Raw genomic sequence first — 20,101 nt, 5'->3', positions numbered from 1 at the left:
AGTTTTCTGCAATAAAGGGATATAGTTATCATCTTTTAATGAAGAAAGTCTCGCCGTAATCCATATTCCCAGATATTTTATCTTCTTAACTACCTGGAGGCCTAATAAATCTTCTAATTCTTTCGTTTGTAGGTTTGTCATATTTTTCACAATTATTTTGGTTTTGTTCTTATTAAGTTTAAGGCCCGCGACTTCTCCATAATTCTGAACTTCCTGCATTAATTTTGAGCCGGTGTCTAATGGGTCTTCTATTATGAAGGCAACGTCGTCCGCAAAAGCCTGTGTTTTAAATATTTCCTTCCTAATCTTCAAGCCTTTGATATTTTCATTAGTTCTAATCCTTCTAAGTAAGACCTCTAATGCTAGAATGTAAAGTAAGGGGGATAGGGGACATCCCTGCCTGACTCCTCTTTGGATCTGAAATGTCTGGGTTCTGTCTCCGTTAACTAATATATTTGCCCTCTGATTTTGGTAAATATTCTCTATCATCCTCCTAAAATTAGTCCCGAATCCCATTAGATCTATTTGGTTTATCATGAAGGTCCAATTCAGATTGTCGAATGCCTTTTGGGCATCGACAAACATTAAAGCCATCTGTTTTCCAGGGTGTTGTTCATAATATTCAATGGTATTTAGGACTGTTCTCAAATTGTCTCTAATCTGTCTCCCTGGGAGAAAACCATTTTGATCCTTATGTATCCATCGGTTTAGAATTTTCTTGAATCTCTCCGCTATTATAGTCATAAATAATTTGTAATCTGCGTTAAGCAGTGAGATAGGTCTATAGTTGGAGATCTGCTTCGGGTCGGCACCTTCTTTCAGAATGATCGTCAGGTACGCTTCCCTCCAGGAGTCTGGGATTGTTATGCCAGCAATAACATCATTTAGAATTTCTAACAATTCCAGTTTCAGAGCATCATCAAGTTTTTGATATAATTCTCCGGGGAGACCATCAGGGCCTGGGGTTTTGTTCTTCTTTATTTTGGATAAGGTGGTTCTTAACTCCCCTATGGTAATCTTTTCATTTAACATTTCCTTTTCTTCTTCCGGAATTTGAGGAAGGTTGGCTTCCAACAAATACTGTTCTACCTTGTTTAACTCAATTCCTTCGTTTTTGTAAAGACATTCATAAAATTTTCTTATGCTTTCTAATTTGTCTTCTTCCTTCGTCAACAGGATGCCCTGTGGATCTTCTAAAGCTAGTATTTGGTTTTTTTCCTTCTCTTTTTTTAATTTATATGCCAGCCATCTCCCCGACTTGTTAGCGTTCTCGAAACAATAGTGCTTAGATCTTCTTATTTTTTGAGCTACCTCCTCCTGGTCCAATAGATTCAGTCTATGTCTCATCATCAACCACTGTTGTTTCATCGCCTCATCTCCCGGTCGTTGCTGTAGTTCAGCCTCAGTTTGTAATAATTTTTGAGTAAGTTCTTCTCTACTCTTTCTTTTTTCCTTATTTTTAAAGGCAGTATATGAGATAGCTACTCCTCTGACATAGGCCTTCATAGTGTCCCACACAATTTCTTTGGCTGTCCCTCGATTTCCGTTTTCTAAGAAGAAGCGTTTGATTTCTTCATTCAATTTGAGTGTGAACTCTTTTTCATTTAGGAGATTGGTCCTTAAGCTCCATCTCTGTTGTATTTTCTTCGTATCATGGGACCAACTGATTTCAAGGAGCTTATGATCTGCCCAAGTATTGGTGCCCATGTTAACTTTCTTAATTTCTAACGCCAATTTTCTAGTAACCCAAACCATATCAATTCTGGACCAGGAGTTCTGTGGGATGGAATAAAATGTAAATTGTCTGTCCTGGGGGTGTAAGGTACGCCACATGTCAATTAGATTTATCTCATCCACCAAATCAAAGAAAATCTTTGGTAAGGGAGATCTTTTATTCTTTTTGGTTATATCGCACTTATAATCAAGCTTTGGATCTACAATTCCATTAAAATCCCCTAGCATACATATTTCAAGATGTGCCCAATTTGCCAACTGTTCCTGCAGTTTCCTATAGAATTTCCCTTGTTTTTTATTCGGTGCATAAACCCCTACTAATAGCAGTCTAGAGTTACCTCTCATTATTTCAACTATGAGTATTCTCCCTTTTTCATCTTTATATTTACATTCTGCCATTATTCCTTTCTTAACATAGATAGCGACCCCCCTTTTCCTTTTCTCAGCTAGTGAGGAAAATACTTTACCAAATTTACAGTAATTTAAATATTCAGCTTCATCTTTTTTTATATGGACCTCTTGGATGCAGATAATATCGGGATTTTGTTTCACCAATTTCAACAATATTATCCTTCTTTTTTTGTAATCGTTTAATCCATTCACATTTACCGATATGATCTTGGTATCGTTCATTCCTGAAATTAGTTTCTAGTCTCTTGTTCTTATTTACCTTTTAAAGTTACTGCTCTCACTGGTCTTGATTTTTTTCCTCTTTCCTCAGTATCCTCCTTTTTCTTCTCCTCTTCTATGTCTTCCCTAGTAATTTGCTCTTGGGATATCTCTTCCTCCGTATTTACTATCTCGTTATCCTCCTTACTGGTTTGTTCCTCCTCTCCTCCCCTTAGTTGTTCTAAAAAGTCTTGAGCATCACTTAGACAATCAATTCTTATTTTCCTCCCTTGCCAGGAAATTTGCAGTCCTTCTGGCAAAAGCCACCTAAAAATTATATTTCTCCTGTTTAGATGATTTGTCAAAAACCTATAGTTTCTCCTCCTTTCCCTCACTCTTCTCGGAATTTGTTTCAGAATGTTAATTTCTTTTCCCCCATAGATATTTTTTTCCTCCCGAGCTATATTATACAGGATATCCCTAACTTTTTTTCTAGCAAAGCGCACATGGACCTCTCTGGGGAGTCTGTTTCTTCTTACGTAATTTGTCTGGACTCTGTACACCTCATCAATCTCACGAATTATTTCCTGCTTGTCTTGCTGCAGAGTTTCTGCAATCAACTCCGCTATCTTATCACCTAAATCCTCATCTTTATCTTCCAGGATGTTCTGGAAACGCAAGAAAAACGAGGCCTTGTCCATCTCAAGTTGGATCAGCGCGTCTTCCGTTTCTTTGTTTTGTGCCGACAAAGTTTGGTCTACTGTGTCCAGTTTTTTCTCGTTTTTTTCAATTCTTTGTTCTGCTTTTAAAATTCTATTTTCGTTACTAGCAATAGCAGTTTGAATCTCATTCATTTTAAAATCAAGAGCATGGATGTCTGATTTTAATTCGGAGTGACTATTCAAAAGTTTTTCTTGCATCACAAGCATTGTTTCTTAGATTGACTGAAGGGATGTTTGTACCGTTTGCAGTGTAGGAGTTATAGGGGGTTTGTCTAGTTTCTGGAGACCTTCTACTGATTTCTGGGTGGCTGGGGAAGACATCGCTAAGGTAGGTATAGATGTCGCTTTTTTAGCAGTTTTTGCAATTGTGGAGGTCAGACTTGCCATTTCTTTCAGAACCGATTTTTGGTCTCTTATTATCTCCTCTATCTTTCTCCAAATTCTCATCCAGTGGCACTTGCCACGTTTTCTCTGAGGAGCTTTCTTAGACCTTTATTTTGCTCCTTTATTGGTCCTCTCTACACTCTCAATAAGTTCCAATTAATACTAGGTTCTAAATTTCCAAAGTACTGTAGTAGGCTACTATAAAGTTTCCAGCAATTAACAATCACTAATTATATAATTATATAATTCTCCTCCAAATAGGTAGACAAAATATCAATACAAATCAATTAATCACTTAATAAAATCTAAATTCAATCTTAGAAAAGAGTAAGTAATATATGTAAATTGTTAAAGGCTAGCAATACAAGTAATTATTTTAAGTTAATAAATTCTAATTTCAGATCCTAATGGATAGTATTGATATAGATAAATACAGATAGATATTCTAAATTGTATAAGTTGGCCACAATAAGTTAATGAACTAATAAATTCTAAGTTCAGATCTTAATAAAAGTTGGATATAAATAGATATAATAGATATAAATAAGTATAAATAGGTATAAATAGATTACAATAAATATAAATAAATATAAAATCCTATATAATAATTTAATTAGTAGGATACAAATCCAACCCTTTTTTTTCCCCTTAACTAGTAATAATTATAGAAATCTAAATTCTCATATATAATCAACCTTTTTTTTTTGTATATATCTATAAAATGGCTTAACAGGTCTAATTAATATTAATTATAAAATTATAAAGTTAGAGAGAAAAACAGAGTTCACTTATTAATATCACAGATACTCAAGAGAAGGATAGGAAAGATATAAACATATAAATATGTGGGTATAAGTATATTGTTTTATAGTATTTATAGTATTTACGGAGTTTTAGAGTATAAATAGGAGATCTTCAATTTCCCACTTTGCTGGGCTCCAACCAAACTCGATGGTAATAGTCTCTGCCAGAGCGTCTTCTTGTTCAACCGCTGCTGTTCCACTCTTCCGATTCAATGGAAGCACTTCCTGTTTGCTGAAAGCCTCAAACAGCTAATCACTATATTTCTTCTGCTTTCTTCCACTCAATCCCAATACCAAAAGCCAGCCACACCAATGGTCTTTCCTTTTTCTTTTACTCTCTCACCACACCGCACTCTCCAAAGCTCCTTACAGACGCAATCCACTCCCCCCGTTTTCTCGTCTGCTCTTCGGCTTGTCAGATCGCCGGGAGTACAAGCTGCTCCACCCTCTCCGTCTCTGCCTCTTGCTGCTCCGAGCACTCCTCTCCCGACACCACCGATCCCCTCTCTACCGCACGATCGTAGGTATAGGGAAATAGGCTTAAATCTGTCACCGCACCTCCGATCTTCTTTTTAGCTTCCCGTCTTTGTTGGCTATTGCTGCTTCGCGCCCGCCATCAATGGCCGGCTCATTATGTTTTTATTATCATATTTTTCAAAGTTTCCCAAGCTTCTTGAGGTTTTTTTCCCTTTAAGATTTTCATCCATGGGATCCTCCCTGAGTTTGTTAAAATCAGCTCTTTGAAAGTCTAAGACTCTGGTTTGAATTTTAATGTGACATGGTCATTTTCCCCCAAACTTCCTGCAACTTCAATCCCCTCTATCACTTCTTCTCTGTTAGTAAGAATAAGGTCCAGTATAGCTGTCCCTCTAATTGCCTCCTCTACCTTTTGGGTATCACGGTTGTCCCACTTGTTGCAGTGTTTGTGTCCCAGTTAATGTCAGGGTAGTTAAAGCCCCCCATTACTACTCTGTTTCTTACATACATTTGTTAACTGATTAGCAAAAAAGGTCACCTATTTCTTCTGCTTGGTTGCGTGGCCTACAGTATACACATATGGCAATGTCATTCTTTTTTCCTTTTATGTTGATCCATAAGCATTCTAGTGTAAGGTCCCAGAAGTTTTCCCAAGCCACTGAGATGCCAAAGAGAATGAGATTCGAGACGAGGCTTGCAAAAAATAACAGCTTTTATTTTTGGCCAAAGCTAAAAGAACTGGGTGACAAACTATTTCCAAAATGTAGGCAAAAACATATAAGGAATAGCCACATCCCTGCGAGAATGGCTGAGAGTATTATATACATTTTACTCTATTAGAGACAAAGTTAGCCAATCAGAGACAAAGGTTCGTAACCAAAGTGGGTCTTTATCTTCAAAGGTTTCTTTTTTCAGGCCCCTGTCTCTGCCTACTTTATTTATGGTGCATCCCTATAGCCCTGTGTCGGGGTGGGGAGAGTGGGTGTGTTCCCCTCCCTGGCCAAGTTGTTTATTCAGCAGAATGTTTTCAGGTAGCACCCTGCTGTAGTACTATCTATGAGGCAGGAAATTCCCCACCCTGTTTCCTTTATCTATGGGGCCTTTTATTCCTGGGTAATAATTTCTTTTATATTTTCAAGAATGTGCCTAGCTTTGAAGCAAAGAACTGAAGTGAGACACAGAAGCGAGATAACAAGTTTTGCACTAATGCCAACCAGTATCAAGGTTACAATTTACTAAGCTAGAATTAGTTCCTAACAACTAATTTCTGACAGTATACAATAATATAAGTAGGAGCCAATAACAAAGCTCAATTCATAACAAATGATTTCTAGCAGTATATCATATCAGAAGCAAACAGCAAATATTAGTAACCTAAGCTTATTAGTAACCTATGACTATCACTAAGTGTTGTATCTTATGGTTCTTGATGAATACATTTTTTTTCTTTTATGTACACTGAGAGCATATGCACCAAAAACAAATTCCTTGTGTGTCCAATCACACTTGGCCAATAAAGAATTCTATTCTAACATTGGTTTGATCATTATGCTCCTTCATTAATATCCTTGGTTTTGTGTATGGCTGGCCTTACTGTCTCCTCTTGTGGTTGCCTTGTTGAGGTGAAATGGAACCTTGGAAAGTTTTACTTAAACTATAGTTGCACTTTGTAGCAGAGTGGGAATTGAAGGTCAGTGAGAAGGTGCATCCTCTGTCTCCCAGAAAGAACACATCAAGTTGTAGCATGATGGGCTTAGTGATTTAGGAGAGAAAAAGCATCTTGAAGGATGTTCCTCTCTTCCTTCTAGGAAAAAATTGTTTATTTCTACAGAAATAAGAAATATATTTGTGCCTGCAGGGACTACGAATTACAAGGTGTCTCTTACAGGAAGGCCATCTTGGCATGTCTGCTCTCCACCCATCATCAACCAATCAACCAGAACATAGTGGGTTATTGGGTTGTGTATAAAGTCTTCTTTGGTGGGGGGGTTAATATATATATGAGATTAATTGGATTGTAAAATCAGTTTATGTGGTGCAGTATTGGACCAGGCCTGGGGACATCCAGGTTCAATTTTCCATTCAAATATGGAGCCTGTCCCTTTGCCAAATCTAACTTAAGATCATGTTGTATGGATAACCTAAGGAGTAATCTCAGCTAGCCCCTATGGAAGGCCACAAAGAAAATGTGGGATATACCATAGGTTATTAAACAGGCCTTTAAAGAACAAGTCAATCTGACATGCCTAGAGGGAATTACCTGATTCCTGAGAGCCAATAAAAGAAAAGAAGGGAGTTTTAATAGTTAGGGTGGGAAGAGTTTTAGTGTCCTTTGAGCAGGGTTGCCAATGAGATGGTTTTAAAACTAGATCTGGATATTTTTTCAATCCCCGTCTGCGTTTCTAGTTTTCTTTTATTTCAAAATTTATTAAAACCCAAGGTTTTTTTATATATTACATTACATTGTATGTGTATGTGATGTCTTGCTTTATGACTGCATCACTTAGCTAACAAAATTCCAGTCCCAATTTTGGTCAAAAGTTGGGATTACTTATAACTTTATGTTGTACCTGGCAATAAGTAGGTAAAAATAATTTAGTTTAAAACTGATGTATTATATTTCTTGTTATCTGGGTTTTTTTTTTTTTAAAGAAATTCCTCTGGCAACCTTGCTTTTGAGGAGACAGTTGGCTGGAGTTCTGGATGAGGAAATTACCTCAGACAAGGCTGGAAATTCAGATGTGGTTATATTTAGAATAGTGTTAGGGATTTTTTTAAAAAAACTATGTGCTACAGGTGAATCTTATATTCTTTTGGCACCTTTAAGAAAGTTTTTGGAATTTTATAATACAACAATTGGAAGTGATGGGTTTTGGGTCTCAATTTACAAGGGAAGTTCAAGCCATCTATTCTAAACAGTCGGCAAGGTTACTGTTTAATGGATCACTATCAGATGAGATACAGATTTATAAAGGTACCAGACAAGGATGCCCTCTTTCACTGCTGCTTTTCATTTTAATACTTGAACCACTTCTTATAATGATTAGGCGGGATTCGGAAATTAAGGGCTTAAAAGTTAAAGGGGAAGAATATAAACTCCAAGCTTTCGCCGATGATTTGGTTTTCATATTAGAAGATCCCCTTATTACGGGACCAAAATTACTTACTAAATTAGATGAATACGGGAAGGTAGCGGGATTAAAAATCAATAAGGACAAAACCAAAATGTTAACAAAAAAATTGTCAGGTGCCCAAAAGGAACAGATCCAAAGTATTATGGGAATTAATTGTGTCAAAAAAACTTAAATACTTAGGTATTTGGCTTACAAATAGATGTTCTTCTATCAAAGAGCTCAATTATTCCAAATTATTAATAGATACAGCAAATGAAGTGGAAAGATGGCGGCATATTCAGATCTCATTTTTGGGTAGAATTGCCGCGATAAAAGCCCATGTTTTACCAAAATGGATCTTTTTATTCCAAACGGCTCCTGCAAGATTGGATAAAAACTTTTTTAGGAAATTAGATCAAATTCTAAGCAAATTTATTTGGCAGAGTAAAAAACCCCTTATAAAAAGAAAAATGCTGCAAGAGCACAAAACAAGGGGTGGGTTGGGGCTCCCTATGTGGGAGCTTTATTACCAAGCTTCATCCCTGGTTTGGATAAAAGATTGGGTGATCCTCTCAAGAAAGCGCATTTTGGCAATTGAAGGATATGATTTGCAGCAGGGATGGCATTCCTTCTTGTGGTCTCAGAAAGACAAACAATCCAAACATTTTACTAATCATTATATTAGAGGAATTTTATTAAGAGTTTGGGAAACGGTGAAGAAGCAAGTTTACACACAGATTCCTAAGTGGGTGTCTCCATTAGAGGCATTGATCCTTCCGACTGTGCACAATATAAAAAGGAACTGGGTTTATGGTGACTTGTTGGATGAAGTCGGGAGACTTAGACCTAGAGCCGATCTCCAAACTAGAGGATTAGACATAGACTGGTGGTCCTATGTGAAAATTCAAACTAGATTTGCTAGGGATAAACAGGAACATGGTATTTCCCTTCATTTACAAACGTTTGACAAGCTTCTCCTAGGTGGCCGAAGGAAATTTATTTCCAACGTTTACAATCTTCTTCTGTCCAATTTTATGGTGGATGAGATTGTAAAGGACACAATGATTGCCTGGGGGAGAAATATTGGAACAACAATTCAGCTTGATGCATGGCAAAATGTATGGAACAAAACTATGAAACTGACCCTTTCTTCCCCGTTCAAAGAAAACTTTTATAAAATGATCTACCGTTGGTACCTCCCCCCCACCAGAATCGCTAAGATGTTCCCAGGATCTTCTGATAGATGTTGGAAATGTGGGTCGGCCAAGGGTACTTTCTTCCATCAGTGGTGGATTTGTCTGTCAGCTAGATGCTATTGGGGGAAAATACAGCAGTGGCTGTTGGAAATAACAGGTGTGAGCTTCCCTCTACACCCAGACCTCTACTTACTTGGAATAAGACCGGACTACATTGATAAGAAGGATTGGTATATATTTGTCCATGTCTCAACAGCGGCGAGAATGGCATTTGCTCAACTGTGGAAAGATGCAGACATGCCCCCTGACCATCTGATAATAAACAAGATTCTTCGATGTGCTGAGATGGACAGGCTAACGTATATCTTAAAAGACAAGAAAGATTCAGTATATAATAGAAGTTGGGACAGATGTTTTGTTTGGCTCAAAAGAAGATTAAACTTAGGAGAAGGGTGATAAGATCGTCTAATTAGATTAACTAGATATTTACTAGGCTTTATAACTCTTTATAATTTTGATAAAAACAGACCAATTGTTTTGTAGTTAGTTAAAAGAACTTGATTGTATTGAAATGTTTGGCTAGGATGATATTAGTTAATATTAATTGGAGAGTGAGCTTAACTCTCGGTTAGTCATGTTTGTTGTTTGGTTTTAGTCCTGTGTTTATGTGTTTTTATATTTCGCTTCCTATATTGCTTTTCAACCATTATTGTGTGTTAATTTTATTGTAAATATTTAATAAAGATTATTTTTTTAAAAAAAAAAAGTAAGTTTAAAAAAAAAATCCTAGAGTTAATTAATGGCCTACTAGCACCTGCCTCAGCTTGGTCGGCTACTGACACCAATTTTGTTGTTGTTTGGTTTCCTTTTTTGTAGTTAGACAGACCCAGGAAGGATGAGGATTTCCTCTTCAGTTGTTTCCTACAATTTTGTGATGAGAAAAATAAGGTCCCATACGTAGGCAAGAAAAACCAAATGCACAGGTATAGAATAGATGGTATCTGGCTCTAGTTGGTACCTAGATCTTTCTCAACTGTGAGAAAAATCTAGGAATCCTAGTGAACAACCATTTAAGTATGACCCAACAGTGTGCTGCAGCTGCCAAAAAACCCAATTTAGTCCTGGATTGCAATAACAGAGGGATAGCATCAAGATTATTTGAAATGATAGATGTGTATGTACTGTGCATTATGGATAAAAAATGCTACAGATAGCAAACGCTACCACCAATAAATGCATCAATGGAATAGCTAACATCTCATTTTGTTAGCATAAACTGTCATCAAAAATAGTTCAAGACACATCTAAAACTAGTGTATTTTGAAATGGAAAGTAATAAATATCTTATGCCTGCTTAATATATTTTGAGTATAATACTGGGGACATCTTTATGTCCTTGTAATTTCTTTTCACCCAACTCATCCTTCTAAAACAGCGGTCCCCAACATTTTTGGTTTCATGGAAGACAATTTTTCCATGGACCAGAAGAGGAAGGAACGTGAAACCTAGATCCTGCGCATTCGCAGTTTCACTCACCTAGCTGCATGGCCTACTTTCTAACAAGCCATGGATTGGTACCAGGCTATGGCCCAGGGGTTGGGAACCCCTGTTCTAAAACATTTTGTTTGTTTTACTGTTTTCATTGTGTCTACACAGTATACTTTTCCAATTGTGATACATCACCAAGACCTTTGGAGGAGAATGACAAAACTGTTGCAGCTGGCTGAGAGCAGTTTACATTGTTCTTTGCAGATAAAGTCTGTCTTAATTTCAACTGCAATGTTGGAGGGCACAAGAAAATAATCTCAGCAACTTTTCTTGTTTCCTTACATTCATTTCAAAGGGCAAATAAATTGTGCAAAGAAATGAGGGACATCACCTACTGAAGAATGATAAAGGTGAATTAATATATATAATAGAAAAAGTAAGTTACGGCCTTGAAAAAAATTCTTGTCATGCTAAAAATTGTCTCCTTCTTTGACCAGAAGAACCCAGAAGAGTGTTAGCTGTTTAGACCTGATATTAAAAAAGAAGGCTTAGAATATGGTATTCTAAAGTCATTAAATGTTTAGAGTTTTTTAAAATAAAAAATCTGATTAATATTTTGTCTATTATTTAAAATTAGTATACTTAGTCATCATAGGAAAAGACAAAAATATTTACTCTATTATAAAAATATACATATTGTTTAAAATATAATCACTTTGGTGATAAAGGTGAAATCATCCAAAATAGCTACCGGGCAAAGATTCATTATTGCTATGTATGTATGTACGGTATGTCTGTCTGTCTGTATGTATGTATGTATGCATGCTGTATTTGACTTCAATATATACATACATAGTAACAATAACAGAGTTGGAAGGGACCTTGGAGATCATTTAGTCCAATCCCCTGCTCACGCAGGAGACCTGTACTAGGAATTCAAACCACCAAACTGTCAACCTTTCTGATCGACAAGCTCAGTGTCTTAGCCACTGAGCCACCTAGTCAGGCTGATATCCCTGATGCATCCACCACATCCACACCAGATGTGGGTTCCTCCCGGTTTGGCCCGGTTCTGCCGAGCCGGTAGCAGTAACAATATGACATAATGAACCGGTTCTGGGCCCCCCCGCCCCCCTGCCCACCTTATTCTTACCTTTTATTTGGCCCATCCCCAATCTATTGCTGCCTCCTAAGTCCCAGCTGATTGGCTAGAGGGGAAAAAATTGTTTAAATTCTTGCTGCGGGGCTTCAAAGGGCCACCCTACAGCTGATCAGTGTTAAAAGAAAACAAATGAGTAGACCAGTGGTTCCCAAAGTGGGCGGTACCGCCCCCTGGGTGGCGTTGGGATGCCTTGGGGGGGCGGTAAGAGGCAAGGGGGGCAGCAGGGGGGCACTAGAGGCAAAAGGGGGCAGCAGGGGAGCGCTAAATGGCAAGAAGGGTGGCCCCCACCCTTTGGCCTGTGCAGTTACCTCCTTGCAAGCAAGCAGCAAGAAAAAACAACTCCTTTCAGCTTCAGCATAGGCTAATTAGCCCGTTGAGTAGATCGGCCTCCCGACTCTCAGCTGATTTGCTCTCAGCTTTTTGCGCAGGGCTCTGCTGCTTGCTGCAAAGAGCTAAATTGCTGGAGCAGATTTTTTTTTCTCCTTGTGTAAATCAAGCTGAAAACAAAACTGAAAGTAAAGTAGGCTGTTGGCTTTGCTGTTTGCTGCAACGTTGGAAAATTAGGTAGAGGCAGATTTCTTTTCTTTTTCCTCACCAAAAAAGGTAGGTGCAAATAATGGGAAATTTAGGGCAAAAGAGGAGAGTTCAAGATTTTAAAACACAAAAGAAAAAAAAGCTCTATTTAACTAGGGAATTGTAATAATTGAGATACTATTAATTGTATATTGTGTTGAAAGCAGAAATGGTTAAGTTGTGGTTTGGAGGAATATATGTGGGAAATTATTTGGTTTATTATTATTGGTAAATATAATTAATTGATTTGTAAGAAATTGGATTGCATGGAAATAATAGGAATATTCATGTTCATATTGATTAATATAAAAAAAAGATAGTTATATAACTAATTGATTTATATTAAAATGTTGAATTTGTATTAAACAACTGTAATATTACATAATTAACCAATGTGAGGATGGATATAAAAATAGATGACAATGGGAAGGAGTATAATATAGAATAGAAGGGGAAAATTGAATTTGATTAAGATTAGAGATGAGGAGGAAGGGTAATATTGTTTTTTTAAAAAAATAGATGAGGAATAAATATGGCAAAAAGGAAATATAGAAATTGTAAATTTAATTGAAATGACTAAACACTGTTTAAATTTGTGAACCGGCCAAATACTCTGTTCAAAGAAATACATTGTATGTTTGTATGTGTGTTTCTAATTATTGCTATTTATTCATATTTGTTCTCTTTTATTCTTTAAAGTTTAACAATTCATTTTTTATCTTAATATCTTTATATTTGTTTGGGGTTGCCTTTCTTCCATTTCATCTTTTTTATTGTACAGCAATCTTTCTCCTCAAATCTATCACCTCTCTCTTTTTTTTCCTTCTTACTTTCTCCTTCCCCCCTTCTTCTCCTCCCTACTTTCTCTTCCTTTCTCCTTCTCCTCCTCTCTTCCTCCCTCTCTTACCCTCACTCCTACTCTAATTTCCCTTCCCTTCCTTCCTCCCTTCTCTTCCTTCCCTCTCTCTCCTTCCTTCTTCCATCTCTCTTCTCCTTCCTTCATCCCTCTCTATTTCTGTATTCATTTTCAATTTTATATTTTCCACTATGGAGTCCCCAGTCTTTCTTTCATATATCAAGTATATTTCTCAAAATTTCCCCTCATCTTTTTAATTATTAGTAGTATATTTCATCTTATTCCATTTTTTCTATTGAATCCAGTGTAATCATCTTTATCTTTGTTTTCAATTATTTCCTTTTCAATATTATCTCCTTGTTTCTCTTGCTTCTCATTCATCTTTTCTTTCTTTTTTTTTTTGCAAGCTAACCAATTCTCTGCTTATTTATTTCCCTTAAATGCCTCCCTTACTTTTTGAAACATCTCCCTTAGTGTCTCATATTCATCCTCCCAATTCTCCATATTTTCAATTTTAAAAGGCTAGGATTTTTAAGCTTATTCTTTTCATTTACATATGTGGGGGGGGATGCTTTTCAAGGAGCCACAAGGGGGGCTGAGAGCAGAGTCATTCTGACAGTGTCTTTTAAAATTGTTTGGAAGACCCATTTTTTCCCTAACAATAATGGTTTGTATACTTTGGAATAAAACATATACCTGGAAAAAGTACTTGCAAAACTTGGACAGAAGGAAAAGAAAGGCAGAACTGGACTCATTATCAGTAGCTAGTTAGTTCATTGTTATCAGTGACTCCCACTGATTCTAAACTCATTTTAAGACTGGGATTGGTGACTACTCAGGGGTGAAATGCTCCCGGTTCGGACCGGCTCTGACGAGCCAAGCTCTGACGATCCCAGCTGAGTTGCCTGCTAATCAGGCAACTCAGGTTGGATCGCCAGAGCCATGTAAAAGAAAAAAACTTTTTCTTTTACTGGTGAGCAATACAAGTGGTGAGCCAGTTGTGTTGTGTTGTGTTTTGTAGGTTACAAAAGGGCAAAGAAGTGACATTGACTTGGCCACACCCACCTGACCAACAAGCCACGCCCTCCCAGTCACCTTACCACCAAGCCCCACCCACTAATTAAGCCACGCTCACAGAACCGGTAGTAAAAAATTTTAGAACCCACCCCTGATCCACACATAATACTCCTGGTATCATTGCCAGCCTGATTTAAAATGCAGATGCTCCATTCCCTTCATCACTTTATTTTTACTTTCTTTTAACTAAAATTTATTTTTAAATAGACAAAAAAGCATCCAGACTTTGCTGTATAACAACATGCAATTATTATTCTATTGCAGCTGATCTCCTCTATCTTCAAATCACTTCCATGCCCCTAATCATTGAACCTTGAAAAATTAAAAGGATACTTATTTCAGATCAGCTCTACTATGCACTTCCTTTTTTAAAATGTCATTAGGTATCCTGAATAAGTCAACTCCTTTACTTCATCCCTAATTAAAAAACAATTAGTGAAAAAGATAATGGGAACATTGAGAAAGGTGATAGTGGTACACAGTGCAAATACTTAATTCGTATATAAGGAATATTTTTCTGCACACAGATGGCTAAGTTCATACAATATACTAAATTCTTAACTAACTAAACTACAAATACGTGCTGTGTTCACCCAAATGACTATACTCAAATGTGGCTTAATACGATGGCCTGATTCAAACAAAACAGTGATGATGATTGGTTCCTATTTTATGTTGAATTCAAATTATTTTATTTCATGTTACCTTAATTTAGCAAGTTGTGCTAACCAAACCTTACAGTACTGACAGGAAACCTGCAGAAAGAAATGCTTTGAAATAGTTCAGTTTAATTAATTAATTTAATTTAATTAATTAAATTTATATCCCACCCCTCTCCAAAGACTCAGGGCGGCTCACAATACATTTATAAAATCACTATAAAAAGACATTGAAAAATTAAAAACACTAAAAACATTAAAAACTCATTCACACCATTCATGGCTGGATCTTGCCAGATCACAAGAGCGAGATCAACGGCCCCAGGCCTGCCGGAAAAGCTAGGTCTTCACCGCTTTTTGGAAGGCCAATAGGGTGGGGATGGTCTGGACCTCAAGAGGTAACTGGTTCCAGAGAGCTGGGGCAGCCACAGAGAAGGCCCTCCCCCGCGGGCTCACCAGCCGACATTGTTTAGCTGACGGGACCTGGAGGAGACCAACTCTGTGGGATCTTACCAGTCACTGGGAGCTATGCGGCAGAAGGCGGTCTCGAAGATAACCTGGCCCTGAGCCATGTAGGGCTTTAAAGGTAATAACCAACACCTTGAATTGTGACCGGTAAATAGGGAGCCAGTGCAGCTCGCAGAGAATTGGTGTAATGTGGGTGTACCTAGGTGCACACACGACAGCTCGCATGGCTGTGTTCTGGACCAACTGTAGTCTCCGAAGTTGATCTTTGAAATGGATTAGTTCATCTACTGAACTAGTTGTCAGGGTTCCGACCGATGCCCTAATAAAATCAGAAGCCTCAAGCAAAGTTTCAAGAAAAATCCAGTTGTTTATTAGGAGCATCATGTCAGCTCTGACCCCACTCAGTTTGCACCCTGCCTCTGACCCTGTTTCCCCCACCCACCCACGCCCCAAGATCATCAGTCACATTCCCCAACGAAGCAATTTTGTGGGTCATAGAAGTCATTCCCTCCAGCCATTACTGTTTTCTGTGGAGATGGCCTTGACTTTGTCCAGCTAGGATGTATATTGTTTCAACTGAGGTGCAAATTCCTCTATGCAGCTGCAAGGCTCAATTCCCCATCACCCTGCCTATGGCAACTCAGGAGCAGGCTAGAGAAGCTTTGCGAGTTGACACTAGTCTAATCACAGACAATAGAAATGGAGTAAGCAGAATAATCATTGTCTAGAGTTGGGCTTCATGCAGACAATGTCAGTGCCAGGGATTTACAAGCAATGGTCATAATATTTACTAGGACTGCAGATTATTATTGGGCAAGCCGTATCTTTTTCATATAACTTTGGAGCAAAAGTAGCATCAGTAAAAGATTCAACACATTGTCAAATCCCAGCCTCCAAATTAGTTTTCAAAACAAGAGAAAAAAGTCTTTGTGAAATAATATGAAAAAATATATAAATACTTAAAGGTAACTCACTTGTTCATGTAATTGGCTATCTGCACCCTGCTCAGAGATATCTTCACAGCCAGAATTCTTGTGAATAGGAATATTTACATCTCCCACCGAAAAGACTGGAAAGAGAGGCCTGAGAAAATGGAACTCACTACTTAAGGATCCACCAGTCAAACGAACATCATAACGATAAGTCTTTGAAAGAGATCCGGTCTGTGGATCAGCACAGTTTTCTGGAATATCAGAATTGGCAGGTGGGAAGGGAGGATGAGTAGTAGGAAATTGGCTTTGGGGGTCCTTCTTGAACACTTTGACCACAATAAACACAACAATACAGACCAGGAACACAAAGGAGACTGCAGCCAAGCAGATCACCAAATACTTGGTCAAGGTTTTATCTTCTTCCGGTTCTTGCACACTGACATCCACCCTCCTTAGGAAGGGATCCGAAAAGCCATCCACAAGAAGAACATTAAGCAATGCTGTGCTGGTCTGTGGAGGGAGACCGTTGTCTCTGACCAGTATCACAAGCCTCTGCTTGTTTGTGTCTCGCTCATTCAGGGCTCTCCTCGTTTTCACTTCCCCATTCTGTACTCCTATGCTGAAAAGGGCTGGATCCGTGGCCTTCAGCAATTCATAGGAAAGCCAAGAGTTTTGGCCAGAATCTGCGTCCACTGCAACCACCTTGGTGACCAGATAGCCAGCCTCGGCTGACTTGGGAAGCAGCTCATTGCATGGGGATGTGTTGTTCTGGAGGGGATACAGGAAGAAGGGAGCGTTGTCGTTCTCATCTATGATGTGGATTCGAACAATCACTTCTGAGCTCAAGGAAGGAGAACCACCATCAGATGCCCTCACAGTAATACTGAAGCCTCTTATCTGTTCATAGTCCAGGGATCGGAGGGCATACATGTTTCCAGTTTCAGAGTTAACTGAGATGTAAGGGGTCACCAGGCCATCACCCTTCCCAGGCACAACTAAGTAATTCACTTTAGCATTCAGCGTTGTGTCCAGATCCAGAGCGTGGACTGAGCCAATGAGGAAGCCTGGAATATTATTCTCCCTAATCTGCATATCATATGAAGACTTTTCAAAAAGGGGAGGATTATCATTGACATCAGAGATCTGAACATTAATCAATCTTGTTGAAGTGAGCCTAGGAGATCCCCAGTCAATGGCAGTGATGGTGATGTTGTACTCAGAGACTCTTTCTCTATCTAGGGGACTTTGGAGCACAAGCTGATAAAAGTTGTTTGTGGTGGCTTTCAACACAAAAGGGAGATTCATCTCTATGGAGCAGACCATTTTGCTGTTGTCTCCAGAGTCTTGGTCTTTAAGACTGAAGAGGGCCACCACCTTCTCCAAAGCTGAATCCTCCTTTAAGCTGCTGGTCAGAGATAGGATGGACACTTCTGGGGCATTGTCATTGACATCTTCAACCTCTATAAGTATGTTGCAGTGCCCCGAAAGTCCTCCTCCATCTGTTGCTCTGATATTTATGCTATAACTCCTTTCTTTTTCATAATCAATCTGTCCCATAAGAGTGATTTCTCCAGATCTTTCATTTAAAAGGAACAAACTGTTTATTCTTTCAGGTGTTCTATGGAATGAGTAGGTGACTTGTGCATTTAAACCCAAATCAAGATCTGTAGCTTCCACTTTAGCCACCGCAGTGCCTGTAGGAAGGTTTTCCTTTATTTTTACCTTATATTCAGATTGGAAAAATTGAGGAGGGTTATCATTTATGTCCAGAATATCAATGTTAATTTGAACAGTGCCTGTGTTCTGTGGTACCCCACCATCAACAGCCATTAGGGTGATATTGAGATGTGGCACCTTTTCTCTATCTAGTGATCTCTTTAGAACAAGATCCACATTGTTAATTCCGTCTTTGTTCCTTTGCACATGAAGCCAAAAATATTCATTAGTGCTGAGTGTATAATTTTGGATGCTGTTTTCTCCTAGATCCTTATCATCTGCAGATTCTAAGGGAAGTGCCATATTTGTAGGAACATTCTCAGGAATTTTTATCTCAAATTCATTTTTAGAGAATTTGGGAGCATTGTCATTTATGTCTTCTATTACTATTTCAATATTGTATGATTCCAAAGGGTTGTCAAGCACAATTTGAGATGTAAGTATGCAAGGATCTGTCTGGCTACACAGAATGTCCCGGTCTACTTTATCATTTATCAATATATCCCCAGTATGAATATCAAGGGAGAAATACTGCTTAGTGCTTTCAGAAATGAGATGGGCTCTGCGATCAATGAATTCCTGTTCTTCCAGTTTCAAATCCTTCAACACATTAGCCACTTTAGAACCACTTTTGGTTTCTTCAGGTGAAGAATAGTAGATTGAAATACATAATGCTCTAGGAAGACAAAGCAACCAAAAAAGATACATACCTTGTTTACTCCTAATGCATTGTTCCATGATTCAGGACTCTCCTTAATTCTTGAACAGAATATAAATCTCCTTACTTTCATCCAGTTTTTGTCTCTTACAAAGAACTAATTTCCTGCTGCTTTACCTCGCAGCTTTCATCTTTTCATTGGTTAAAATCTTCTTGTCTTCTTGCAGAACCCTAGTCGTAATTTTTTGTTTTTTTCGGCTCACACCAAAATTCCGAGTTCCCAGTAATATGTTTGCCTATTCTGCCATCATGTGGCTGTCTGAGGAATCCGCTCTTCTAAAGGCAGTAAAAGCCTTTACTGTTAAAGGCAATAAATCGTAGTTTTGAAGACTCTCTACCTGTTCAAAATATGAAGATTCCACAGGAAATGATGGCTCTTAAGGTTGGTGAGATTCCAGTTACCTAATCCACAAAAAATATTATTGTTCAACAGCACATTGAGAGAAGGGGATACAACTCTAGCATTGCAATATAATTTTCCCTGAAGGTGCCCAGAAATAAATTGTTTAAATTATATCAGAACAGAACAATAAGAGGAAAGGATCTATGTTAATTATCTCCATTTAGATTTAACTAATTTCAGTCACAGAAAAATATGAATAAAATCCACTCAGTATGTAACTGTAGGGAATCCTTATTAAATTGTATTAGATTTTTAATGTTAAAAAAAGTATTGGACCTGGCTAAATAATTTATTTTCCTTTACATGACGATAAACATATTAGGAGTGAATTGAAGTTGATAGCTTCAACTTGGTAGATGGAAATATTTATTTATACTGAAAAGCAAAGATCTAAGATTTTGCCATCCACTAGAATGCGGAGGAAGGCTGTTGATAAAACCAAAGTCTGATGTCACTCTAATGATAATGCAATTTTCTAGGAAATGTATATATTATGATGTACTGACCTTTCTTTATCTACACAACAGAATAACACAGTTGGAAGGGACGTTGGAAGTCTTCTAGTCCATCCCCTGCTGAAGCAGGAAGTATCATTTCAGAAAAATGGGTGTCCAATTTCTTCATAAAAACCTCCAGTGTTAGAGCACCCACAATTTCTGTAGGTAAGTTGTTTCACTGATTAGTTTTTCTGTCAGAAATTTCTCCTTAGTTTCTAGGTTGGTTTCTCTCCTTGATTAGATTCCATCCATTGCTTCTTGTCCTGCTTTCTGGTGCTTTGGAGAATAACTTGACTCTCTCTTCTTTGTGGCAGCCAGGGGTGGGTTCTAAAATTTTTTACTACCGGTTCGGTGGGTGTGGCTATATGGGGGGGCGTGACTGATTGTGCGTGGCCAACATGATGTCACTCACGCACTCAGTCACATGACCCCCCCAAGCCACGCCCACCGAAAAGGTGGCTAAAATTTTTGGGACTTTTTGAAACTTTTTTTTGACACTCCGGCCCCATATCCA

At 38.0% G+C, this 20,101-nt stretch overlaps 1 pseudogene; it reads right to left on the bottom strand.

Annotated features, from left to right (window-relative positions):
• Positions 1–356: 356 nt before the first annotated feature.
• LOC139315000 (protocadherin beta-16-like) overlaps positions 357–20,101 on the bottom strand; it is a 44,112-nt pseudogene continuing 24,367 nt past the window's right edge.

This window comes from Pituophis catenifer, unplaced genomic scaffold (assembly GCF_029215685.1).
Source record: "Pituophis catenifer annectens isolate HBS135680 unplaced genomic scaffold, rPitCat1.0.hap2 SCAF_3, whole genome shotgun sequence".
Classification (NCBI taxonomy): domain Eukaryota; kingdom Metazoa; phylum Chordata; class Lepidosauria; order Squamata; family Colubridae; genus Pituophis; species Pituophis catenifer.
Note: the sequence above shows the minus strand (reverse complement) of the source record. Positions and strands in the feature narration are given on the sequence as shown.